The sequence below is a fragment of the Spermophilus citellus genome (assembly GCF_964194105.1).
Source record: "Spermophilus citellus genome assembly, chromosome: 11".
NCBI classification, from domain to species: Eukaryota; Metazoa; Chordata; class Mammalia; order Rodentia; family Sciuridae; genus Spermophilus; species Spermophilus citellus.
Genome location: NC_138192.1, coordinates 1,379,573 through 1,404,104, shown reverse-complemented (window position 1 = coordinate 1,404,104; position 24,532 = coordinate 1,379,573). Strand labels below are relative to the sequence as shown.

Here is a 24,532-nt window from a genome sequence, read left to right as displayed (position 1 = left end):
CAGGGGCCTGGGGTAGGCAGAGCCTGGAGTCTGACATCCCAGCTGCCTCCTGGCCTCCTACTGCCCTGGGCCTTACTTTCTTCCAGCCACTGGAAGTCCGCTGCAGACATGATGGAGGGGGTGGATGAAGGTAGGGCCTGATCCTCAGTCCACCCCGCCCCCCACACACATACCAACATGCTGTCTGACCCTGGGCTCCATCTGCTCTGCTCTGAGGCAGGTTGGCAGTGGCCCCAGGCACAGCTCCACGTCCCCAGGGCAGAGAGAAAAGGCACAGTGCTTAACCGGACGGGAGGTTCCTAACTTGGGGGTTTGATTTTCCCTGTATCAGGGACTGAACCCCAGGGCTGCTGGACCATGGAGGCCCACCCCAGCCCTTTTTATATTTAAGGACAGGGTCTCAGGAGTTGCTGAGAGCCTCACTAAATTTTTGAGGCTTGCCTCCAACTCATGATCCTCCTGCCTCAGCCTCCCGAGTTGTTGGGATGCAGGCGTGAACACAAGGGGATGCTCCCAGCAGGAAGAAGGCCAACCGTGTCTCTGGGGATGAGCCTGAGCAGAAACGAGACCATGACCCTGCAGTTTGTAAAAATAATAAGCTTGCTTTAATTTGATTTTAATTGGAGTCAGTGGTCTTTTCTTGTGTCGTGGTCTAACAGAGATAAAACTATATTCTGTGCTTCACTGATTCCTGGGTTATTGATTCAATCCAAACAGATATTGAAAAAGTATTAAAGCTACTGGTTAATATTAATGTAAAACAGTGAAGCCAGATTAAACGATAGGTAGTTAGTGTGAAAGGGTAAAGTTTCTAAGCTGCAAAGCCTGAGTTAAAATGTAAAGGACCAGGCATTATAAACCTCTTCTAAACTGCAAAGCATGGGTTAAATTGCTGAGGCAGTTAAGACAAGGCCCTACTGGCCATTTAGTTGATTTATGGCCTGGGATCCCGTGTAACTCCTCACGTAAGCATTCAAGACCCTGTGCTGCTTGTCACATAGACATTCAGGGCCCGAACCAATCAGTTTAAATGTAACCCCCTCCTTAGGAAAGACCTATCACTCCAGCCAGCCCTGTTCCTGCCAATGAATGTACTAATCAAGTCTAAGAATTGTTTGATTTTCCCACGGTGTAAGGTGATTTGTTAAAGGAGACTGTGATGTATGCAAAGCCCCCGCCCTCCCCAAAAAGTGTACTTAAGCATTGTTCAACCCCTGCTCTGGGCTCTGGGCTGCTCCCCTTTCCTGAGTGGGCACGGAGCCCCAGAATGCTGGAATTTCAATAAATCCCCTTCTGCCAATTGCATGAGTGGTCACTTGGTGGTCTCTTCCTCCGACGTTTCGCCGGTCCCTTTCAGTGTAGTTATATAAATTGGGTCTAATATTGAGCAAGATAAAGAAAATGGAGACCATTATTGAGAATGGAGTTCAGGAAACCAGAAACACATCTGAAAATATTAAAATGCTAATGTCCCCAAGGCCTGGAACACACACTAAAGAACAGTTAAAGAAGTAGCTCCCAGCAAACCACCCCAGGCCCTTTCTTCTCAAATTCCACCCCCACTCCACCTATCATTCACCTTTTGGCCTTACCACCTGCATTCTATCACTGCAGGATAGAGGAAAACGAAGGAATGTGGGAGGACTAAAAGAAAACCTTAGGAAAATAGGAAAGGCTGCCCCCTTCCACAGATTCCACATTTTGGGTCTTTTCTGCTATCCTTTAATAAAGCCTTCCACTTTCCACTCTTTACTTGCCTAGGTGTGCTTCTCTGGTGATATATTTCAGCATTCAGGGAAGCAAGGAATCATCATTGGTAAACATCAGTAACAACAGGTTATTAAAAATGTACCAGGTTCTTTACATGAATTTTGGCCTTCAAATTCACTGTGTACTCTAGCCCTGTGATTAAACTTTCCTGTAGTTTACAACAAATCTAGACCCATTATTATTTTCCTACACTCCACCACAAAGATGTTTACTGGAATGTTCAGAATGATTCTACAGGTCATTTTAATAAAGTGGTCTTACATGTATCTTTAATTGGGACACATTAACTATACTATTTTATTTATAAGTGAGTCATTATTTTTAATGTCACCTAATTTCCTAAGTTTTCTGTTCTTTTGTCTTATGTGAAAGACTCAGGGGTAAATAAAAATCTTTTAAAACTCCAGTTCTTGGAGATAAAAATTACAAATAAGGTATCCATTTAAAATTAAACATGTGAAAAATAATCGATCATGTTGAAACTGGAGTTTTGAGATGAAGCTTAATTCCCCCTATAACCAGGTTTTTCTGGGATCCTGTCTCACAAATTTTGAAGAATAAAATCTATGGACATTCAAGGAAGGTAAGAGTAAAAAGAATAAGATTTATTTAAGCAAGAGAAAATAGAACTCCACAATGTGGGAGAGGGCATAATAGCAGAAAAACCCATTTTGCCATGCCAGCTTTGGAGTATATGTATGGTTTTAGGAAGAGCATGGGGCAAAATCTACTTAAAATAGATATTGAAAAAAACATCCTGGCTACCACCTGGGTTCACATCTGTATCCCACCCTTCTTCCTGTAACTTCCATCTGGGTTCACCCCTGGGACAAATAATTTGGTTGTCAGTATTTCCACAAGTGAGCCTCAAGGTATTTTACATTTGAATTAGGTCTTAATGGTGCTCATTAACATATCTATCCACTAGCCTCCAGGTGTGGTTGAAAGCTCTCCTTTATACAGCAGCCTGATCATTTTACTATCTATTCTATTTATCCTCAATCAAGGTGAGCAGGAACTCTGGCTTTGAGAATGTGAAATGAGAGCTGGAAATTTAGAGGTTTATTCTCAGAACTATGGATAACTAAATTGGAGTTCTGGATAACAGATAGCTGTTATACTGCTTACCCTAGATTTAGAGAGCTCAGGAGGCATGGGATTGGCAAGTTCAAAGCCAGTCTTACATCTTACTGGGGCCCTAATCAACCCAATGTGACTTTGTCTCTAAATAAAAATATAAAAAAGGGCTGGGGTTGTGAATTAGTAGATAAATATTTCTGGGATTAATTTTTATTCACAAACAAACAAGCATATATTAAAAAGCAAGAACAACAACCACTACTACAAAAAAAATCTCAGGAGGAGCAAAAGCAGGGGTTCTTAAAAACTATAGCTTTTCTCATGAAGGAACAGTCAATGGAGTTGGGCTCCTCTTGTGATGATTATCTCAGTCTTCACAACCCAATCTGGGGTCATGCCAGGCTAGTGGCACACAGATTCCCACATAGGAATTCAGGAAGGCCCTGAAAACACCATACTATAATGGAAAAGAATGCCAGGGGTCTCAAATCCTGATCTAAGCTCCACTAGATTAGTCAGAGCAAACTGAAAACTGAGTTGCCACAGAGAGAACTTCTGGACACCAGACATTGGAGAAAACTCTGAGGAGCCCTGACCACCTATGACAGTTCCGACCATTGCCAATCCCACTGGCTTCAAATAGCTTTCCTACCCAGTCTCAAAATAGGAAAACACCCTTACCATTTCCTGGCTTCCAGTATGCTTATTTTTTTCTTTGATAGTTTTTTTTTTCAGCTCCTGTGTAGTGCAGAACCCTGAAGCTCCTGACCTAGGTTTGGAAGCATAGAAATAAATCAAAGAATGGAAGGCTTCAGAAACAAAAAAAAAAAAAAAAAAAAAAAAAAAACAAAAGATGGTGGAAACCCACCCCCTCATCACTGGCTGTGTGAGGACTGGACACTGTTCACCTAAAAGACAGATTGGAAAGGGCTTCAGGCACTTCCTCCAAACAGAGCCTAGTAGGCCAACTCTTTGAGTGACACTGAATTGCATTCAACCTAGAAACAAATAATGTCAGAAAAACAGGTTGTTGGCTGCTCTTTTTTAGTTGATAAAAGGCTGGGGATCAACCATGTGCTGTGGTGCATGCCCGTAATCCCAGCAACTGGAGAGGCTGAGGAATGAGGATTGTGAGTTCAAAGCCAGCTTCAGCAATGGTTAGGCACTAAGAAATTCAGTGAAACACTCTCTCAAAATAAAATACAAATATGGCTGGGGTGGGGCTCAGTGGCCATGTGACACTGAGTTAAATCCCCAGCAGCAAAAAAAAAAAAAAAAAAAAAAAGAATAAAGAATAAAGAAACACTGGGGATCAATGGGTACTCACTACAGAGCTCTCTGACCACAGATAGATAGATAGATTGATGGACAGATAGAAGCATAGATAGATAGATAGATAGGTAGATAGATAGATAGATAGATAGATAGATAGATTCCTGGGACAGGGTCTATAATTTTCCTGAGTTTGATTTTCAACTAACCGATATTACAATAATGCTCCACAGCCCTGGATTATTTTTTTAATTACTGTGAATTGAATTATATGTCTCAGGATGAAATCATTTCATGGCAGTGTTTTTTCACAATACATAAAAACAGCCCAGACAGAAGTGCATTTAATTTATCAATGTATATAAAGTTAAATCAATGTGTGAATACATATGTATACACTATTATAAAAAAGAAATATCACAATTTAAAATTTTTATTTAATACGTCTGTTCTCTGATTTGATGAGAAAATAGCTTGAGATTTCTACTCATAAGTAATTCCGTGAGGCAGCAATGTTCCTACTTCCCTAAAAAAATGAGGCACAAATAAAATTTAAAGTTTCTAGTATTAACATTAAAAATGAAAAAGAGATGGAGGATGCCAGGTCTCTAGATCTGTCAGTATCCCAGACTCTGGAGTATAAGCAATTAAAGACACACTTATTTTCAACTTTGCCTTGAGCCTAATGGTAGGATTATGATGTCTTCCCCCTCCCATTGATATGTGGTACTATGAGAATATGAGCACAAATCACAGGTATGTATGTATGTGTGTGTGTGTATAGATAGATAGATAGATAGATAGATAGATAGATATAGATAGATAGATAGATATAGATATATATCTATCTCTCTTTCTGTCTCTCTTTCTCTCTCTCTCTCTCTCTCTCTCTCTCTCTCTCTATATATATATATATATATATATATATATATATCCCATCAACAGACTCAACATTAAGTTTAAAGGAAAAACAATTAAATCTCTATTGCCAGGGTCAAGCCCTAGCTAGCAGAGATCCAGGGATTCTGAAGGATGAGTGGCTTAGGCAAAAGAAGAGGAGACAGAAATACAGTGGGAAGTTACAAACAGCCTTCAGAAGTATCTGCTACCCCTAGAGGGGCATTTATTTTTATACCTTTTTACAGGTTTTTTTCATGTAGTTAATGGATAGCTTCAAAGCTGAAAACTTGTTTGATTTACATAATTTTTAAGAGTTACAATATTTTCACATACATATTAATTACCTAAGATATTGAGTCCATTGTTTAAAATATTTTTTGTAACTTTTGCCAATCATAATTAGGCTTTTACATTTACACCTCAATCACTAAGTGAGACTATGCAACTCAACTACATGTATCTTGACCTATTATTAACTTTTAACTTTAAAGCATACCTATGATTATATCATTAACCTTTAACTTTAAAGCATAACTAGATTATTGGTAAACTTTCTTACTTCTAAACTAAAGTCCCAATAAAACACACTTAAAGTAGTGAAAGCCTATTACTTAAAAGCCTACTATTCTGAAGTGCCTATAAAATAATGTATATTAATTTTATATTATTGTATTTTTAATTTCCAAGGTAATTTCCTTCTTCATATGACCTATTTAAGTGCTTTCTTAAAGAATTTCTTTGATACTTGTTCAAAATAAAACAATTCTTCGGTCTTTGTAATCCTTAACAAAAGAGCAGGCTCTTCCCCTCAACCGATTTGCCATTAGTATTAACAATATGTTTCCTATTTTCATCATGAATTCCTGTGTAAGGCAATGGAGGGCCTGTTACTGGGGGGTGAATGTATGTTGTACAGGGTGGAGCTTTAAAAAGTGGGACTTAGTGTAAATTGTTAAGTTTTTCTCAAGAACCTTGATTTGTAATATTTTCTTCATAAATTTCTTGAGGAATAACACTATTGTTTGTATCCTGAGAGATATCAAAACACATCTCCAAGCATGTCTTAATTGTATCTTTAGTCTCATTCTGGGAATTTTCCTGCCATTTCATCAACATGTACTTTTTTATTGATTGATGTATACCCTATGACCCATATCATGAGTACCATAAACAAAACACTTAACTTTCCCCATGGATTCAGTTTCCAGATGGTGTAGCCCTGTCACAGTATCCCCCATTCTGTGATCCTGTCAGACAGAGGGTGCAGGAATGCATTAACCACACAATCTATAAGACACCAGCTATTTTTTCATATGACTTCTGTGGAACTTGTGATTGAATATTGAGCTCCATCCTATAGTGGGTCAATTCGTTGTCACTGGAAAACAAGTCATTCTAGAAATCATTGGCTCACAGGATCCCTGAGACAAATCCCCAGCAGTATTTTGTATTTTATTTAAAGAAACAGTTTCACTGATTTGCTTAGCACTTCTCCCTTGCTAAAGCTGACATTGAACTCATGATCCTTCTGCATGAGCCTTCCAAGACCCTGGGATTACAGAAGTGCACCACTGCACTCAGTTCTTTTCACATTTTTAATGCCAGCATTTCCTCTTTGCCTTATCAACTATTTTTTATGCTATATTTCAAATGGATGTACTATTTCCAATTTTTCTCCAAGAACTGGATGGCAGTTTATAGATTTTGCTTTCTCTTTGTGAGCATTTCACATGAGAAAAAAGCAGACACAATGAGTTTCTTAGAAGTGATATAAGGGAGGAAAAAGGTGACACTTTGAAGAGAGAAAATGTGTCCACTCTGTAAAGAGAAAAGTATGGCTCTTTTGCTCTCCAGTTTAGTGGATATCTAAAAAAAGATTCTACAGAGTCCTCTGCAGGTACACTTCTTGACTTTGGACTCACAGCAGGATAATATCAACCTCTCAAGTATCCACTGCCATGACAACTTTAGGTTAATTAGCCTCATGTTCACAATTTCTAACTGAATTCTTAATCATAAACTCTTGCAGATTTTATGCTTAGTAGGAATTATCTTTATTTTCCTGACTTCCAGAATCTGGTCTTTAACAGGGTCACAAAAGTCCCCCCTTCAGTGCAACTTGTGTTTCTCTTACAAACATTATTTTGAAACTGCATTTCTCCTGCATATAATAGTTTGTTAAAGAATGTGACACATTCTGTCCAGTTAATCCAGAAAGGGTGCAAGTAAATTGCGTCTTGGAAAGTAAAACATAGGGTCAATGTGTTGGGCTTATTTATTTATTTATTTATTTATTTATTTATTGTACTGTGTGTTGAAATCAGAGCTAGTTAACCACTGAGATACATCACCAGCTCCTTTTTTATATTTTATTTAGAGACAATATCTCATTGATTTGCTTAGTGCCTCACTGATAACTTTGTGAGACTGGCTCTAAATTCATGATTCCCCTGCTTCACCCTTCCAAGCTGCTGGGAATACAGGTAGGTTGCACCATGCCCAACCTATCATTTACCTTAAAGATACTTCAGTTCTTTTACCAGATTCTGTGAAAAATACTACAATGAAAATATAATTGTACTGTTTTCTATGATGTAGTTACTCCAATTTTTTTAGATACATACCCAGAATTACTACTACTGAATCATGTGGCATTTTTTTTTAAAGAGAGAGTGAGAGAGGGGAGGGAGGGAGGGAGGGAGGGAGAGAGAGAGAGAGAGAGAGAGAGAGAGAATTTTTAATATTTATTTTTAGTTCTCAGCGGACACAACATCTTTGTTGGTATGTGGTGCTGAGGATAGAACCCGGGTCGCACGCACGTCAGACGAGCGCGCTACCGCTTGAGCCACATCCCCAGCCCCTCAAGTGGCATTTTTATTTCAACTTACTGAAGAACCTTAATATCATTTTCAAAAATAGCTTTATTCAATTTATATTCCCACTAGCATTTTCACAACTGAGTCTTTATATCCATGCATATATGTTCTGGGGTACCTACTATCTTTCTGATTTTTATTTTTTATTTATTTTATTTTTTTTTTTTTTTTGCAAAAAAAGTCTTTATTGCAATAAGTTAATCCTGTAAATATGCCTGAAAAAGTACATATCAGTTGGTCAGAGCAATAAGAGCCTCCACCACGTTTCCCATGTGTTCCCGCAAGCTCCTCTCTGCTGCTGCTCAAGAAATCTCCATCTCTGTCATTATCAACTCCAGATCTTCTTTCTTGATAGTGAACTTTGACAGTTCCTTCTCCCGTTCTTGTTTGGCTTTCTGCTCCCGAGACCTTCTATCTCCGATCATGGACATAGCTGTCTCCAGATTGGAACTCTGGATCTCCTTCTCCTCCGCCTAGTCGGTGACCTGCTCCAGGTCCGCCGCACCACTGTCATGCTTCCGTGCCTTCTCAGGGGCCGTTCGGGGCCGCTGGTCTCGGTTTCCAACTCCAGTTCCACGTCCCCCTCAGTCGCCATATTTTTATTTTTTAATATAAACATTTTATTTATTTATTCACTAGTCATAGATAAACAAATAACTTTTATTTTCTTTATTTTTATGTGGTTCTGATGCTTAAACCCAGTGCCTCCCATGTTCTAGGCAAGTACTCTATAACTGAGTCAGAACCCCAGCCCCTATCTTTCAGATTTTTATCATAGGCATTCTGACAAGACGACACAGAGTGCAGAAACTTTTTCATTTGACTGATGCACTAAGCTTCTGGTGCAACTGTGTTATATTCCAGGCCAGAAGAAGAGTGTGCTGTAAATATTTTCTGTGATGAAACAGGAATCTTTGATTTCTAACACAGTTTTAACAGTAATGCTGAAAATTTAAGTTTTTGGAAGTAGTTACAAAAAATCCAAATCCACCTGTTTGTAATATGTGAGTATATTTGCACATGTTCAGTCTCTATTGCTTATAGAAATTTTTAGGATATACTCCCTGGAACAGAAGGCACTAATTTTAGATGCTCAGTACATGGAGAAACTACTTCTAAAAACAATTGTTAGGCCTGGAATTATTTTTGGGGTGAACAAAGGTAGGTCAGGCCTCAGAAAGTGCTCAAATGTTATTTATTCTATCAGTAGTTGGCTTGATTTTCCCCTTTGGTACCTATAATTGAGTTGAGAGAGAAGCAATTCTTCCAGCAACAGAAGTTATCAAAACCACTGGAAAAATCTCTTTTTGGGAAAAATAATTGACATCTTTGATACTTAAATTTTCTGACCTGACTTCAGGTTGTGATGCAAATGAAAAGGCACCAAGAAGAAGACTACCACTTTGTCATTTTCATACTTATATATCACTTCTTCTCTAACCAATGAATAAATTAAGATGAAAATCACAGAAAATTTTAAAGTCAGCTTATATATGATCTCAATCTGTTTTTATTTAAGGTTTCCCCTGATTTTTTTTTTTTTTTCACATATATGGCACTTCACTCAACAACTCAAATGCCCTGGTGTATCCCAGCTATTTCTACTCATTTCACTGTAGGTATTTTTTCAATTGTCCAATGTATCTAAATCTCAATGTCCAATGTATCTGAATTCATTTGTGGCTTTGTCAGAGAAAGACCCATAAAATGAGTAGATGTGTATTTAATTTATCAGTAGAGAAAGAAAGGATTACAAGCCTATATTCTGCTATATTTCTGTTATGATCCAGTTGTTGGTGTCCCCTCAAAAGCTCACATGTGAGACAATGCAGAAAGGTTAGGAGAAGAAATTACTTGGTCATAGAGTTAACCTCATCAGTGAATTAATCCCTGAATGAATTAACTGTGGTAACTGAAGTGACAGTGTGTCACTGGAGGAAGTGGAAATTGGGGATTTGGCTTTGGAGTGTAAATTTGTATATTCCCCCCAAAAGAGAGACTCTGCTTCATGATGACCATGTAAGTTTCTTCCCTCTTCCACACCCTTCTGCCATGATATTCTGCCTCACTTTAAACCCTGAGAAATTGAGCATTCTTCCAAAGAATAAGACCTCTGAAACCCTAAGCCTGCAAATGAACCTTTATTCCTCTACAATTTCTCTAGTCAATTTCTTTAGTCACAGTGGTGAAAAGGAAGATTAAAACAACTTCTAACTTCATCTCACCTGAACATATGCTTTTTGTGATGAGTTTGAACCCAGTATCTTAGATATTCTGCACGCAAACTCACAGGGAACTGTGATCCCAGCACAAATATCTAATTTTAGATTGCATTGTATTATCCCTTACTTCTAGTGTTATTTTGGATATGGATAAGCTTAGAATATTCTAATGCTCTTACCAATAAAAAAATAGATGTATATAAATTAATCTTTGGTTTTGGTTTATACTATGACTCCTTGCTCTTTATTATTGTATTATAGTTTTATTATATACATCACTGACACTTAATGATACTACTAGATAATTTGCTTCCCTGAAGCAGAGATTTTGGGGGTATTTCATACATAATTTTCCTCCAAAGTATTTTTTCTCTTTAATCTCTTTCCTTTATCAGAGAAAAATGCTGAAATTTTTTGGTTAATGTTTTTTCTTTGTTGTAGTTATACATAATACCTTTATTTTATTTATTTATTTTTATGTGGTTCTGATAATTGAACTCAGTGTCTTACATGTGCTAGGTGAAGACTCTACTGCTGAGCAACAACCCCAACTCCACATGCTAAAATTTTGATGAAAAATATTCAATATTACATTAAGGAAAAATTGTTGTATTTGTAATGATGAGTAGTATCTAAACACATTTGTGTAATTGAACCTTTTATGTCCTTGTCCAAATTTTTATTTTCCCATAAATTTTACATATTATCTTTTAAAACATATATGCACTGTGTGAAGTAGTATACAAATATGACATTTATATAATACTGATTTGATGTTTTGTACTATGGGTTAGGCTGAATGTAGTGTGGCCAAAATGTGTCTCAACATTATAAACCATTTTATTCACACTTTATTATTTGTATCTTGTTACAATGTGAACATTCTCTTTTCCTCCACCATACAGATTTTAACTGTGGTAAAATATGATAAAATCTGAATGAATTAACTGTGTTAATTCATTCTACTATACTTTTATATGTTATTATGGTTTACAAGGGCAATCATTTCTATATTTTAATGCTACTGGTGGGGAAGAATCATGTTTTTCAATAGGCACACAATTTAAAAAAAACCCAGCAACTTATACTTCATCTGTAGTTTATAAGAACTTCTTACTCCACCTCTTCATTAATACTGTTTAATTGTATACATTTGGTATTATTATATTTAGTTTTTTTCTAATTTATCAAGATGCTGATATTTCTATGAGCAGTGAGCACTTAGATATCACCTGTATAAAGAGGCTATTCAAGTCACTTGGCTGTTCTTCTCTTGGTGTTTTTGTCTTTTCTTATTAAATGTATTTTGTCATGTTTCATGTAATTTATCTTACCTGTCAATTTCTTGTTAAGTGTATTTAGTCATGTATCAGGTAATTTATCATACATTTTAATGGTATGACTTCATTTAGTGATTATTTTAATGCCCAACTTATTAATTTGGTAACATTTTATTTTGTGCAACTTTGAAAATAAATATGTTCCACGTTGCTGTGTAGTTCTTATAGTTGAAACAAAGGGTGCTCTTCTATTTAAAAGTAGACACCAGTCTTAAAGTTATATGGGGCAGAGTCTCAGTAAGTTGTTCATCCTCATCTTGAAATTTCTTTTATTATTATTATTATTATTTATTTATATGTGAAAGTGGAATTCATTATAATGTTTATTACATATAGAGAGCACAATTTTTTATATCTCTGATAGTATACAAAGTATATTCACATCAATTTGTGTCTTCATACATATACTTTGAATATTGATGTTCAACATAATTCAACCACAATTTCTATCCTCATGCCCCCTCACTTCCCCTCCCAACCCTCTGCCTTATCTAGAGTTTATTTATTTCTTCCATGCTCCCCTTTCCTACCCCAATATTAATCAGCCTCTTTATATCAAAGAAGACATTCAGCATTTGTTCTGAGGGTATTAGTTTTGTCATAACCTCTCAAGCAGTTAATATTATCCAGTGACTTGGGAGGCTGAGGTTGGGATTGTTGCTTAATAGTAAAATGCTTGCCTAGCATACAGGAGGACCTGGCATTCATTCTCAGGAGGATCACCACTTCAAAACCAGCCTCAGCAATCTACTGAGGCCCTAAGCAACTTAGAGAGATCCTGCCTCAAAATAAAATGTAAGAAAGGCTTTGGATGTGGTTCAGTCACTAAGTGACTCGGGGTTCAATGCCTGGTACTACTACAAAAACAGAAACAACAAAAACTAAATAAGAATACTATGAAAAAATTTTACAAATATTAGGAAGTAACATGAAAAATTCTATGGAACCCTTGGGTGAAATAGGAAAATCACAAGGACCTTTAGAAAACTCTTTGAACTGAATCATAGTAAAAATCAGAACATATCAAACTGTGTAAGATGGCTAAATATTCATGGCATATTTTCATTTATTATAAATGAAGAGCTTATTAAAGCTGATAATCTATATAGTAATCAGCAAACAATAATAACTCACAAGACAAAACCTGCCTGGTGCCTGTTTTTGCCAAGAAAATTTTATTGTCATAGAGCCACGGTCACACATTATGTAATTTCTATGGCTGTTTTTGCACACAATGGCAGAGTTGAGTCATTCCAATAGAGATTGTGTTGTCCATAAAGTCTAAAATATTTATTACTGGGTCTTTTCTAGAAACATGGTTTTTAAGTCCTTGATCTAAGCCATCACCTAAAGAGTATGTAGAAGAAGGGCAAATTAATACTGAAACAGGTGAAAATAAGGCATCAATAGTGAGTGTGAATACATGAAATAGGAAACAATAGAGGGAGATTCCTGTGGCCAAAATTTGATTCTGCAAAAATACTCATAAAATCAACAAATTCCTAATAAGACCAAGAAATAAAATGCACATTACCAATATCATCACGAGAAGAAATTACTACAGTTCTAGAAGCATTCATAAGAAAATGTTGTCAATAACTTTTTCAAGGAAATCTGCCATTCAAATAATATGGTTAGATTCCTTGAAAGGTTTAGCTTATCAAAATGGAGAGAAGAAGGAATGAAGGTCTTCAAGGACCAAATCAGTTAAATAAATTAAAACATTCCCAACAAAGAAACTTAAGGGCTTTGTGGCTTCACTCATAAATTCTCTCAAACACATAAGGGAAAAATAATTAATGTTTTTAGGGTTGGGAGTGTTGCTTAATTGCAAAATACTTGCCTAGCACACAGGAGGACATGGTGTTTATTCCCAGCACTTAAAAAAAATGAAAAAAAAATTTATCCTTAAAGACATGTTCTCAAAATGTAGAGGAGGAGAAAACAGTTTGCTACAGTTAGAAAGCCAGTCTTAATGCTAATATCCAAACCATACCATATAATATAAGCAATGAGATAAAAGGCTAATGTATAATGAAGCAATTTCTATACTCTAGAAATTAAAATTTGGAAAAGAAATTTAATGAATACAGTTTACTATATCATTTAAAAACAAAAAAAAATACTAAAGAATAAATATAAGAAAGTCAATATTTGCCAGTCATTAGAACAGGTCTTGAAACAGATTCATTGTTTTATAATTGTTTGACTTTGGAATACAGGAGTTTTTATGAAATTATGGTATAAAAAGTTGATATTCAGGTGGAGAAAAATAAAATTTCACCCTTAAATGACACTATACAAAAAATCACATAACAATGAATCACAGACTTAAATGGAAAAATGAGATTTGCAACCTTTTGAAGACAACATAGGAGAATGCATACTTTTTAATTATGGGACTAGAAAACAATTCTTAAGAAAAATTCAAGTAAAATTAAAAAAATATATATAGGGCTGGGAATGTGGCTCAAGCGGTAGCACGCTCATCTGGCATGCGTGCGGCCCGGGTTCGATTCTCAGCACCACATACAAACAAAGATGTTGTGCCCGCTGAGAACTAAAAAATAAATATTAAAAAAATTCTCTCTCTCTCTCTCTCTCTCTCTCTCTCTCTCTCTCTCTCTCTTAAAAATATATAAATTAGACTTATCAAAAATTAAAAATCTATATATAATTTCAAACATCTTTATGAAAGTACATGGGCAATCTATAGAACCGGAGAAAATATTCTTAATTCAAGATTTTTATCTAGAATGAAAAAAAAACTATTGCATTTCAATAAAAAGACAAGCAGCACATTGAAAAGTGACAGAAAATTTTAATAAAAAGTTCTCAAAGAGCGATGTCTAAAGCAAGTAAAAGTGTCTCTCTCCCTTTTTCATTGGGGAATGGAAATGAAAGCCCCGGTGAAGTCATGCTGAACACCCGCTATTGTGCTTATCACCAACACTGGAACAGGCATGGAGAGATGACACATAGGCACTGTTGGAGGACTGAACAGTACTGTTGCCTTCTGGCCAAAGGTTTGTCACTTCCTTGTTTCCTAGAACCACACCCTTTGGCATTCAGCCAGAGGAATAAAACCATGATGAAGACGTGAACACCAGTGTTCCTAGAAGCTTTACTCACAGTGGACAAAAGGGAAGAAGCCACCCAGTTGTCATTAGGAGTATGAACAGGACCAGTCCTCAAGTGGCAGGTACTCCTCAGAAGGAAGAAGGAAGAGACTCCTGGCCCATGTAGCTTGGCGAACTGCAGGAGGGTGAACATGGAAGAGTATATCTGGATATTTTCATGGCTTGACAGGCAGCATTGGGCAAACCAGTCTCCAAGAATCTAAAGTGAGCATGCTTACCTCCACCAGGGCCTGTGCTGACCAGGAAAGGTATCCTTTATCTTGTCCCAGAACTCATTGTGTTGTTGAAAGCTTTTTAAAAGTCCTCAGAGCTATGCCCTTAAGATCTGTCTGTCCACTATAAATTGCACTCAGCACAAGGAAAATGATTATCTTCAAAACCAGATATGCTTGGAAGGCCCTTCTCATTTCTCTCCCACACTTGGGGCTGGATTCCTGTACTTGGAGGATAGGCGCCTCTTGCCTGCCTCCAAGGACACTAAGCAGTCAACAGAAAGACTCTTAGTGGAGGTTCCTGTGGTGTGTGACAGCAGGTCAGCTGGCGGGCTGCTGCAAGAAGAGTCTACGTAGAGAAGCAGAGGAGCCACAGACAGTGACAAGACCATGTGCCTCCTCTGCAGAGGCACTGACCTTGCTGCCCTGGGGCCCAGGTGCAGAATATGAGGGACAGGCTTAGCTTCCATACCCTTGGTTTTGTTTAGCACTCTTTGGGGTCTTAATTGCCAGTCACTGCTGGTTGTCTCTGACCTTAAGCATCCTTAACCACTTGTACCTGATGACCTTCAAATAGAAGAGGTTGGACAACAGGCAACATACCTTGTTGAACCTGGCTCCCTTTCTTGGCATGCTGAAAATGCTCCCTGGTTGCCAGGTTCTTGCTCGGGTTTTAAGCAGAACAATCCACAGGGTCCCATGTCCCCAGCATGGGACTGGAAAGCAGAAGTCGATCCACAGGGTCCCTCAGTGCTGGCTATCATCCTATCACATCCAACTCTGGAGAGTTGGGAAGGTGCTCTTTATAGTATCTGAAGCTCATGATCAAGCCTGTATTGTTCTGCAGAGGATGGCAGGGCCTGAAGTAATGATTGCTACAGTAAAAACTCATTTATGGAGGCAAAAAATGGGAGACCAGTGATTTGTGCATGAGTTTAAAAGATTTCATGAAATTCAAGACCAGCATCACCTGCTTGTTGAGCTTATGAAGACCCAAGTCTCCCTCCACCGAGATTACCATTCCTAGCAAGCCAAAGTCTCTGAGTTTGATGGAAAATAATGCAAATATGAAACAATCCATCTCTTCAAGAGTAAAGCAGAGCTTCTCTGAGAATAAGAATGTCCCCCTTTCCTTTTAACTGTTGATGTCTCATTCCAGAATGGCTGTCATTCCAAGAAACAAAATCCTCTGATCCCAATAAGTCCAAGTCCAAAGGGACCTCAGAGCCCTAGAGGGTGTTAGGGGACACTGGACTGATTTCACATGAGCCAAGCAAGAGAATAGGGGAGAATCTGGGTGAATAGAAGATGGGTCTACCCAGCCTCTGCTAGGGACCCAGGTGAGGACAACACTTGCCTGTCCTACTTGGGGAAGGTACCCAGAGAGTGGTGACAGGGAATTGGACACCTAATGTGATTTAAGAAATGGAGACCACCTGGACCACATGGAAAATCTTCCTTTGTAGGAGGGAAATTTACAGCCAGGCTAAATGTATACAGAGCATTAAGAAATAAAAGAGTTTGATGTAGAAAATCAGATGAAGAAAGCACTGAGTGTTCCAAACTCTCCTAGCTGGGCTTGTCTCTCTGTAGTCATAAAATTCAGGGTAAAGATGAAAATTTAAACCAGCTGTGAAAAATGAGCAAGACGTTCAGGGACAGAATCTTGTGAAGCTCCTCCAGAGAATACATGGGCAGGTTCACCACTTGGGAATAGAGACGGGCTTTGCAAGTACATGAAAACATCAGTCTCCACCTCCAGCAGGTGCAGAGGCCATAGAAAGGGAGCAGCCTTTCTTCCAAAAGCCAGATCCTGTAAGAGGAAAGAGGTGGCTGAGGGTGGGCCAGTGGCTCCATGTCCTGACAGGAGCTGCATGACATGGGTGAGCAAACTAACACATTGGAGTTGAGTGAGTGACTTAACCTGAGCTTTCATCAAAGCTACTTATACCCCTGCTGTTCCCTTTGCAGGGCTCAGCAGACACAAGGCAAGGGACCAGGGAATCCCTTGGATATTCACACAAAGAAGGAGGAGGGACAGACAATGAGAAACACTCAGCATTGGGACTGCTGGGTTTGTTTTCTTCCTCCACTGCCCACAATCATTAGAACAATGTCATGTTTCATGAAAATAATTTGTAGACATATCATTTTCTTTCTTTTGTAAAACTTCAAGGTTGGGGTTGGCAGTAGGGAAAACTAATACTTTAAGAACATAGCATTCATCTGTATTGAAGAATACTGCAGTCCTCTATAAACCAGGTTTCCAGAAACTTGCAGGAGTGTGGACATGGCTACTGTCCAAAGAGTTCAGATTATGTCCAGATTCCCGGGAGCATAGGATTAATACTTCCTGATGATTGCTTAGTGTCTGAGTTTGGAGCTTCAAGAAACCAAAGCCAGTGAGTGTCTGGTGATAAAGAGTTATTTTTGTTGTCTTTAATTTTCATTGACTTATGGTCGTCTCACAAAGCATTTCAAATGATGTCTCTTTCTTCAGATTTGGGGGCCAAAGTCAACTTCCTTATGGCCAGGGAAAGGATGAACATCACACTAATTTGTCAGGGGCCTCTGCCCTCCAGAGGCCAATGAGAAATGAGGACAACAACTTTAAAGTCAAAGTGATCTCTCCCCAAACCGTGACACATTCAGAGGATCCAGGCAGCATCTTTGAGGAGCACCTTCATTTTGTACAGTGAGTCTAATTGTATGTTTGTTAGTCCATAGACATCTGATATCCCATTATTCCTTCTCCTGACCACCCACGCCCTTGATTCACTACTGGGCATCTCCTCCAAGCCAGCTACCTGTGGGCAATAATTCATCCCCATAAGAAAATGTGAGACACCAAAAAGACCAGAGCAATAAACTAGTTAAAAACCTACAAATAATAAGTAAAATAGATGACCCTTGTTCACTTTAACAAACTGATGGATTTCATTCACCATAAAATAATGAAAGTCCAGATGGATTACTCAGCAAGTTTTGAAATAGAGACAATAGTCATTATTTCAGAATATCAGGTTAAAAACATTCTTAGGAAATATGCAATCTTGTAAATTATGTTATGTTTTTCTTCAAACTGGAGTGAATAACAGAGTGAAGTTTACTGTCTGACACTAAATTTTTTACTGCTCTGCTCTTCACAATCTCACATTTGTATTTTACCCATAATGTGCATTTATCTGCCTCAGGCTGATTGGTTTCTGTGTGAGAAAGATACTTGCCTCAGTGGGCAAAGCAGGTCACTCTCAGACTTTATCATGGTGTGCTCACCAGGCCCTCATGTGCTCTCACACGACCCTCACACCCATATTTCCTGAATGTACAAACCACATCATCACTAGATTCATAGCCATGAGAATTTCTTGTGCCAACTTTGCTTATGAGCTTGATGGAAGGGGATGACCCTATTGTTGTCTTTCCTCAGAGGTTCTGGTGATGCAAATGATGGAAATGGTGATGATGGCAATGATGGTGATGATAATGATGGTGGTGGTGGTGATGATGCCAATGAGGCCAATGATAATGATGGTGGTGATGGTGGTGGTGACTGTGGTGGTGATAGTGATGATAATGATGGCAGTGGCAATGATGATGACAGTGATGGTGATAATAATGATGACAGTGACCATGATGCTGATGACAACAATAGTAGTGTCATAATGGTGTCGGGGAGGATGGCATGATGATGATGATAATTACCATGTGATGATGATGATGTCAGCAGCTGAGATGGATTAGATTATTTGCTCAAATCCCAGCCTTGATTCTGTTGCCCTCAGACTTAGTCATGTGACCTGTTTCACCAGTGGGAGGAGAGTGGACAAAGGATTCTTTGGGAGGCATGATTGGATTTTCGCTTAAGCACCATGGTTTCTGTTGGAAACATGGCCTCACATCCCAGCTCTCCATAAACAGGTTTGTGTGGAGGAAGGGTCTGTTTCATTTGATGGTGTGTGCTGAGTTCCTGTGGTAGATGATGAGTCAGGATCTGTCTTAACAAACATTTATTGAATATCTCTCTTCTAGGCATTGGGGATAGAATGTAAATGGAGCTTATAATTTTGAAGGGGGAGATAGACAAAAGTAAATATAGGGTAGGTCAGGAGGGGTAAAGAGCAATGGGCAAAATTTGGGGTTACAGAGAGTGCCTTGTGAAGACAGGGTTGAGAGGGAGAAACCTCCAGAGTGTTGTGAAGCTAATTTCCAAGCAGGCTCCAGAAGGAGTGACTGGGTAATCCATGGGGTAATTGTGAAAAGGAAGGTTCTAGAGAGGGGAAAGGGAAGGTTCTAGAGAGAGAGAAGAGGACTAGGAAAGTCCCTCAGGGGACATAGAAATCTGACCAGGGGGGGCACGCAGTGATGACTGAGAAGACCAGAAACTCCAGGCAGAGGCTCCCGGTCAGCCATGGCAGCCATAGTGGCTTGGACCATGCTGCAAGATCTGCAGGTAAAACTGGCCATTCTGAGTATGCCTGCCCACCATGGGTGTCCCTTCCTTATAGCACCTGCCACTTCTACTCAGGGCCAATCATCTAATTTATCAAGCTTAGAGGCTCTAGAGTGACAATCCTGTGGTATTTATGGTGAGAGTGTAAACTGGATGTTTAGCAGGTAGAACTGACAGCTACTGGAGAAATTATTTTATGGAATTGTGTGTGAGTACTTATTGACAAAAGTGTACATAAAGACTCTCTGGAGAACAATACCCTAGAGAATTAATATAGACATTGAATTCTTAGCACTTTGCAGCTGGATAGAGACCTCCAGACACCCTCCCCCCCAAAGATGGGGGACTTTGAGGAGTTCTGAAGTGACTTTCAGTCTGTTGGCTGGCTTGGCAGCAGAAAGGGCAAGCATCACTGAACCTCTCTGAGGCAGAGCATGCCTCCCAGGTGAGGGATGTGGCACTCCTCCTGCCTGGCTGCCCTTCCATTCTTTCTCCTGCATTGGGAGGCTTCAATGCAGAAAACAAGTCATCACTTTCCCAGTAGCTATATTCCAGCTCATGTCATAAGCCAAACCAACAGCCATTTATGTCACGGAGTGATGGATTACTTACACATGCAAATATATGCTGAGCAATATATTGGAGTTACAATTATAAGATGCTAGAAGATAATGAAATTAATATTTTAAATATCATGCCCTGTTTAAATGACAGTTCAGCTGGTGGCTGGAAAGAGAATTAGCACATTGTTTTGTTCTGCTGGGTAAATACTTGTCAGCCTGTGATGACGTGCTGTAATTAATGAGGACTTGAGGAAAATGAGATTTTCTTCACTACCTGTACCTTTAGCTCATAAGATGCTTGAGGCTGATTGTGGCAAATCTTTGACTACAGGTATCCTTTTACCACCAGATAGATTGTTGGAGCAACTGGGAACAGCTCTTACTAGGTCAGAGGTAGAGTCTAATTCTAGACCTGGATAATTAGGTCAACAACCAGATCTAACTGTAACCAAATAGCATAATTAAGTCCAGGGTGATTACCAGTGCAAAGACAGTATTTGGTTCAATTACAAGTGCACATTTTTCATCATGAGAATCAATGGCACACCAGAATAGTGCATGGGTGCTTGTGTAGGCTACCAGGTGTTCTGTAGGCTACCTGCAAGTGCAAGGATTTATTTAATCCTTGCTTCAAACTTATTCCTTCAGATTTCTCATTATCTCCATTTTAGCGGTCAAGAGAACTGAAATTTAAGAGGTAGCTTCTAATTTCCAAAGCCATGCAGTCAAGCATAGAGCTGAGATTCCATTTTGGGGATGCTTGACTCTCAGACATCCTGAGAAATGACTTTGCAAAGATCACTGGACTATTTGCAACACTCCTCACAACCTTCCCAAAGCAAATCAGTTGTCATCAGTATTCAGCTCCACCACCTCTATTTAGAGGGCCCCCTGCCAGCCACTTTTGGTGAGTCTCCAGGGTAACCCACTCTCTAGTGCCAGAAAGAGGAAACACATTACAGTGCCCCTAGGCTTTTGCAGATGCAGAGTGCACTTGGGGACATAGCACCATTCTGAGGCCACATCTCCACACCTGAATAGCTGCCTTCTCCAGTTTGTGCCTTTCTGGCCCCCTTTCCATTATTTTCCTGGTCCTCCCCTTCCATCTATTTCAAGTGACCTAATTCAGGGAACCTTTTGTCAAAAATGCACAAATCTACACAGAGTTCATTTCAACATTTCAAATTTCAGAAAATCACAACCTTTTTGCAGATCCTCTAAAAGAGCCTTGGTCATACTGGACCTTCTTTGATTTAAAGAAAGGACATTTTTAATTTAGGAAAAAAAAATTCTGCAAACAAACAAAGCCAATGTGGAGTTTATAAATGAGTTCTGCATCTTAAGTGTTCACACTTAAATCAGCAAATGCTTTTAAATTGTGAAAGGTGTAATACAGGGGCTAGGTAGGGCCTCAGTGCACATGCCTAGCATGTGTAAAGCACTGGGTTCGATTCTCAGCACTACATATACATAAAGAAAATAAAGGTCCATTGCAACTAGACAATATTTTTTTTAAAAAAGTATAGTACATACTTCATAAGGAACTCACAGGTTTTAGGAGTACCATCCCCATATCAGTAGAGGACACATGGGTGGAAGTCCTCAGGTATGTGATGAAGGCCCATTTTCCCATCCTATCAGTGTGGCTCTAGCTTTGGGTGATTAGTCTCCTTTTGGCCCATGGCCCAGGTTTACTGCTCCAGGAAGATGGGCTTGAGCACAAACTTTGCTTTCCCTTGAGAATGGCAGCCCTTGTTCTCTGCCTCTCCTTTTGCTGGGTGGGATGGGATCATGATGTGCCCATACACAGGGAATGTCCTAACATCCAAAACAGCCATGACTGCCCTAGGGGCATCTGGGATGGCCTGGATGTGCTTGTCACAATCCCTGGAGAAGACATGATAACTAACACCCTTTCTTGGAGGGATGAGTGCAGAGATATAGCTACAAGCATTGGCATGAGGCCTTGAAGCCAGCAGTGTCTGAGTTGGGAGCAACACAGGGCTATCTGATGTCACTCAAAGAACAAGAAAAAATGGGGATCAGAACAAGGAGTAGGCCTGCTAAGCAGGGGTGTTGAAGGCCTGCTGGAATGCTGGCAGTTTTCAAGATTCCAGGGTCCTTGGATGGTAGGACATGACACACCATAGTGACATCCAGGAAGATGGAAAGAACGCTGTGACCTAGAGCCCCAAGGGAGAGAAGGTGCCCAGCAGGGCCATATGGGCCTGCACCCATGGGCTGGGTCATAGTAATTGGGGTGCTAGGAGCAGCCTGTGTATGCACAGTGAAGTGGGATTGGCTGGATTTGAAGGGCTCCCTGTGGATTGGTAGTTTGAACATCTTCATGGGCTGTTGAGCATGGATAAGGGCTGTCCAGGATGGCAGTGTTTGTGGCCCTGGAAGACCCTAGAGAGACCATAACAGAAGTGCCCAGGGGTGTGGATCTAACTGGAGTCTGAAGAAAAGAAACTGCCACTCCTCCTTTAGTCAAAAGCTTCCAAAATGGATCAGAAAAGCCCCCCCAAAACAAACAAATCCACTTCACAGTTTCTATCTTAGGGGACTGTCAATATGAGAAATACCTTTTCCACCGCAGGCCAGTGTCCTTGAGGCCTTATGTCTGGCAACATCCTGTGTGAGTTTAAGACCTTCCTCTCTTGCAGAAGAGGAAGCCAAGGCTTAGCTGCTGGAGGGATGGAGGACTTGCCCATGGTGAACATGTCTCTGTAATTGCAGCCTCTCGTTGGGTTACTCTTCTTCTTTCTTTTCTTCCCTCCATCAGTCTCTCTCTCTGTCCAACTACAAGCACCAAAACAAACAACAGACCCCGGATGGAGAAGTCTGCTCTAGGCAGAAGCCTCTGCCCAGCCACTGTTACCAGCAGTGTTCCTTGGAAGCCACTGGTCTCATTAGCACTGGTGATCCAGAACTTGTGGCCCAGGCCTTTCCTGGTTGTTCTTGTTCTAAGAAACCACTCTGGGATGCAGCGGCTGTTCAAGACTGCTTTATGTGTGCAGCCAGGCCTGATCAGTTTCTAATAATTTCATTCATAAACCACAGGTTAGTGTGGAGGCTGACCTGGAGAGCAGTTTGCAGGAGTGCCCTTTCCCTTAGAGGGAAGTATCTGGAACCCAGTCTGTGCCTGTATACTACTTTCTCTGGTTGACACACCTTCCCTTTATGCTCACATTCCCACTATGAGTTGGCAGAGAAGAGAGGAGGTGCTTCTGAGGTGTGCTTTCCCAGCCATCACCGAAGGCCACCCAAAGCTGTCTAAATGCTGTGTCCTGACACTTTGCCCCTCTGCCCCAAGTCTGGGCATGAGCATCATGCTCAGCACCTCTGTGAACACTCATGCCCCTGCCAAGAGGAATTGCCACATCTAAGGCCATGCTGCTCCAGCAGAGAGTCAAATGTCTCTGAAGAAAGTGCTTCAGGCAGGTTGAAGAGACTTGCACAAGTGGAAGGTGTGACAGAGGCGGGCACAACTGAGCAGTGACCATGCCTTTGGCACTGTCCTTCATCAGTGGGGTTCTGTTACATGCCCCAAATCATAGGTGAGTTGATCTGGCAGCAACCATTGAAATATGGGAACAGTGGCGCCAGGATGAAGCCAAAGGTGCATGTGCACTCAGTCCCCAGATGGCACCCACTCCCCTGCCTCAGTGCACAATGGCAGGCACTTGGGTGCCCATGAGAGGCAAGAGAAAGGGCAACTCTCCAGCTTTGTCTAAGGATAGACACAGACACTCAGGTCAGCACCAGTGCAGAGATCTCAGGGTTGTGCAGAGACCACCCTGGAGCCACAGGCTGCCAAGATGCAGGACACTCCTGGGGACCTTGAGAGGCAGGGCTGGCTAGCCTCTGGATATACCCATATGAAGGTGTGAGAGCCCTGAGCAAGCAGGATGAGATAATGGGGAGAAGCAGCCCCTTTAGTAAAGTCTCCCAAACTTCTCCATCCAGGTTCTGTTGTTTGTTTTGGTGCTTGCAGTTGGACAGAGAGAGAGACTGATGGAGGGAAGAAAAGAAAGAAGAAGAGTGACCCAACGAGAGGCTGCAATTACAGAGACCTGTTCACCATTGGCCACACCATTGCCTTCTGCTGCTGGCACTGTCATTGTTCTCCTCTGGTTTCTGAGAGGCTGAAGAGCATGGGCTCCTGCAGGCAGCTCTGCTTCTCTGCTCAGGGCAGCCCTGACAGAGCCCAGGGAGCTCTGTAGTGCTCTGGGGAGACATTACCTCCTGCCTCAATTTCCCATGCCCCTGAGGGAACTGAGAGGCTGAGTCTGCCAACCAGGGGCAGCTGGCACTACAGATGGACAAGCAGAGGGCAGTGCTCTAACTGGGGGACAGAAACCCAGGGCAGAACCAAAGCCATGCAGATATCTCATTGCTGTGCAGAGGCCACCCTGGGGCCAAAGGGTGCCAAGCTGGAGGACATTCCTGGGGACCTTGAGAGGAGGGGGTCAGCTTGCTTCTGAATACACCCATCTGAGGGTGTGGGAGCCGTGAGAAAGCAGGATGAGATAATGGGGAGAAGCAGCACCTTCAGTAAATTCTCACAAAGTTCTACATCTAGGGTCTGTTGTTGTTTTTGGTGCTCATATTTGGACAGAGAGAGACTGAGGGAGGGAAGGAAAAAAAGAAGACAATAGCAACCTGAGGAGAGGCTGCAATTACAGAGACCTCTTCACCACT

At 40.4% G+C, this 24,532-nt stretch overlaps 1 long non-coding RNA gene and 1 pseudogene across 3 annotated transcripts in view; both read right to left on the bottom strand.

The window, feature by feature from the left end:
* Nucleotides 1–24,532, bottom strand: part of LOC308631121 — a 1,170,527-nt gene that overhangs the window by 965,357 nt on the left and 180,638 nt on the right. The window lies entirely within an intron of this gene.
* Nucleotides 8,078–8,493, bottom strand: LOC308631199 (huntingtin-interacting protein K-like; annotated as a pseudogene). The gene has a single exon. The product of its transcript is annotated as a huntingtin-interacting protein K-like (transcript).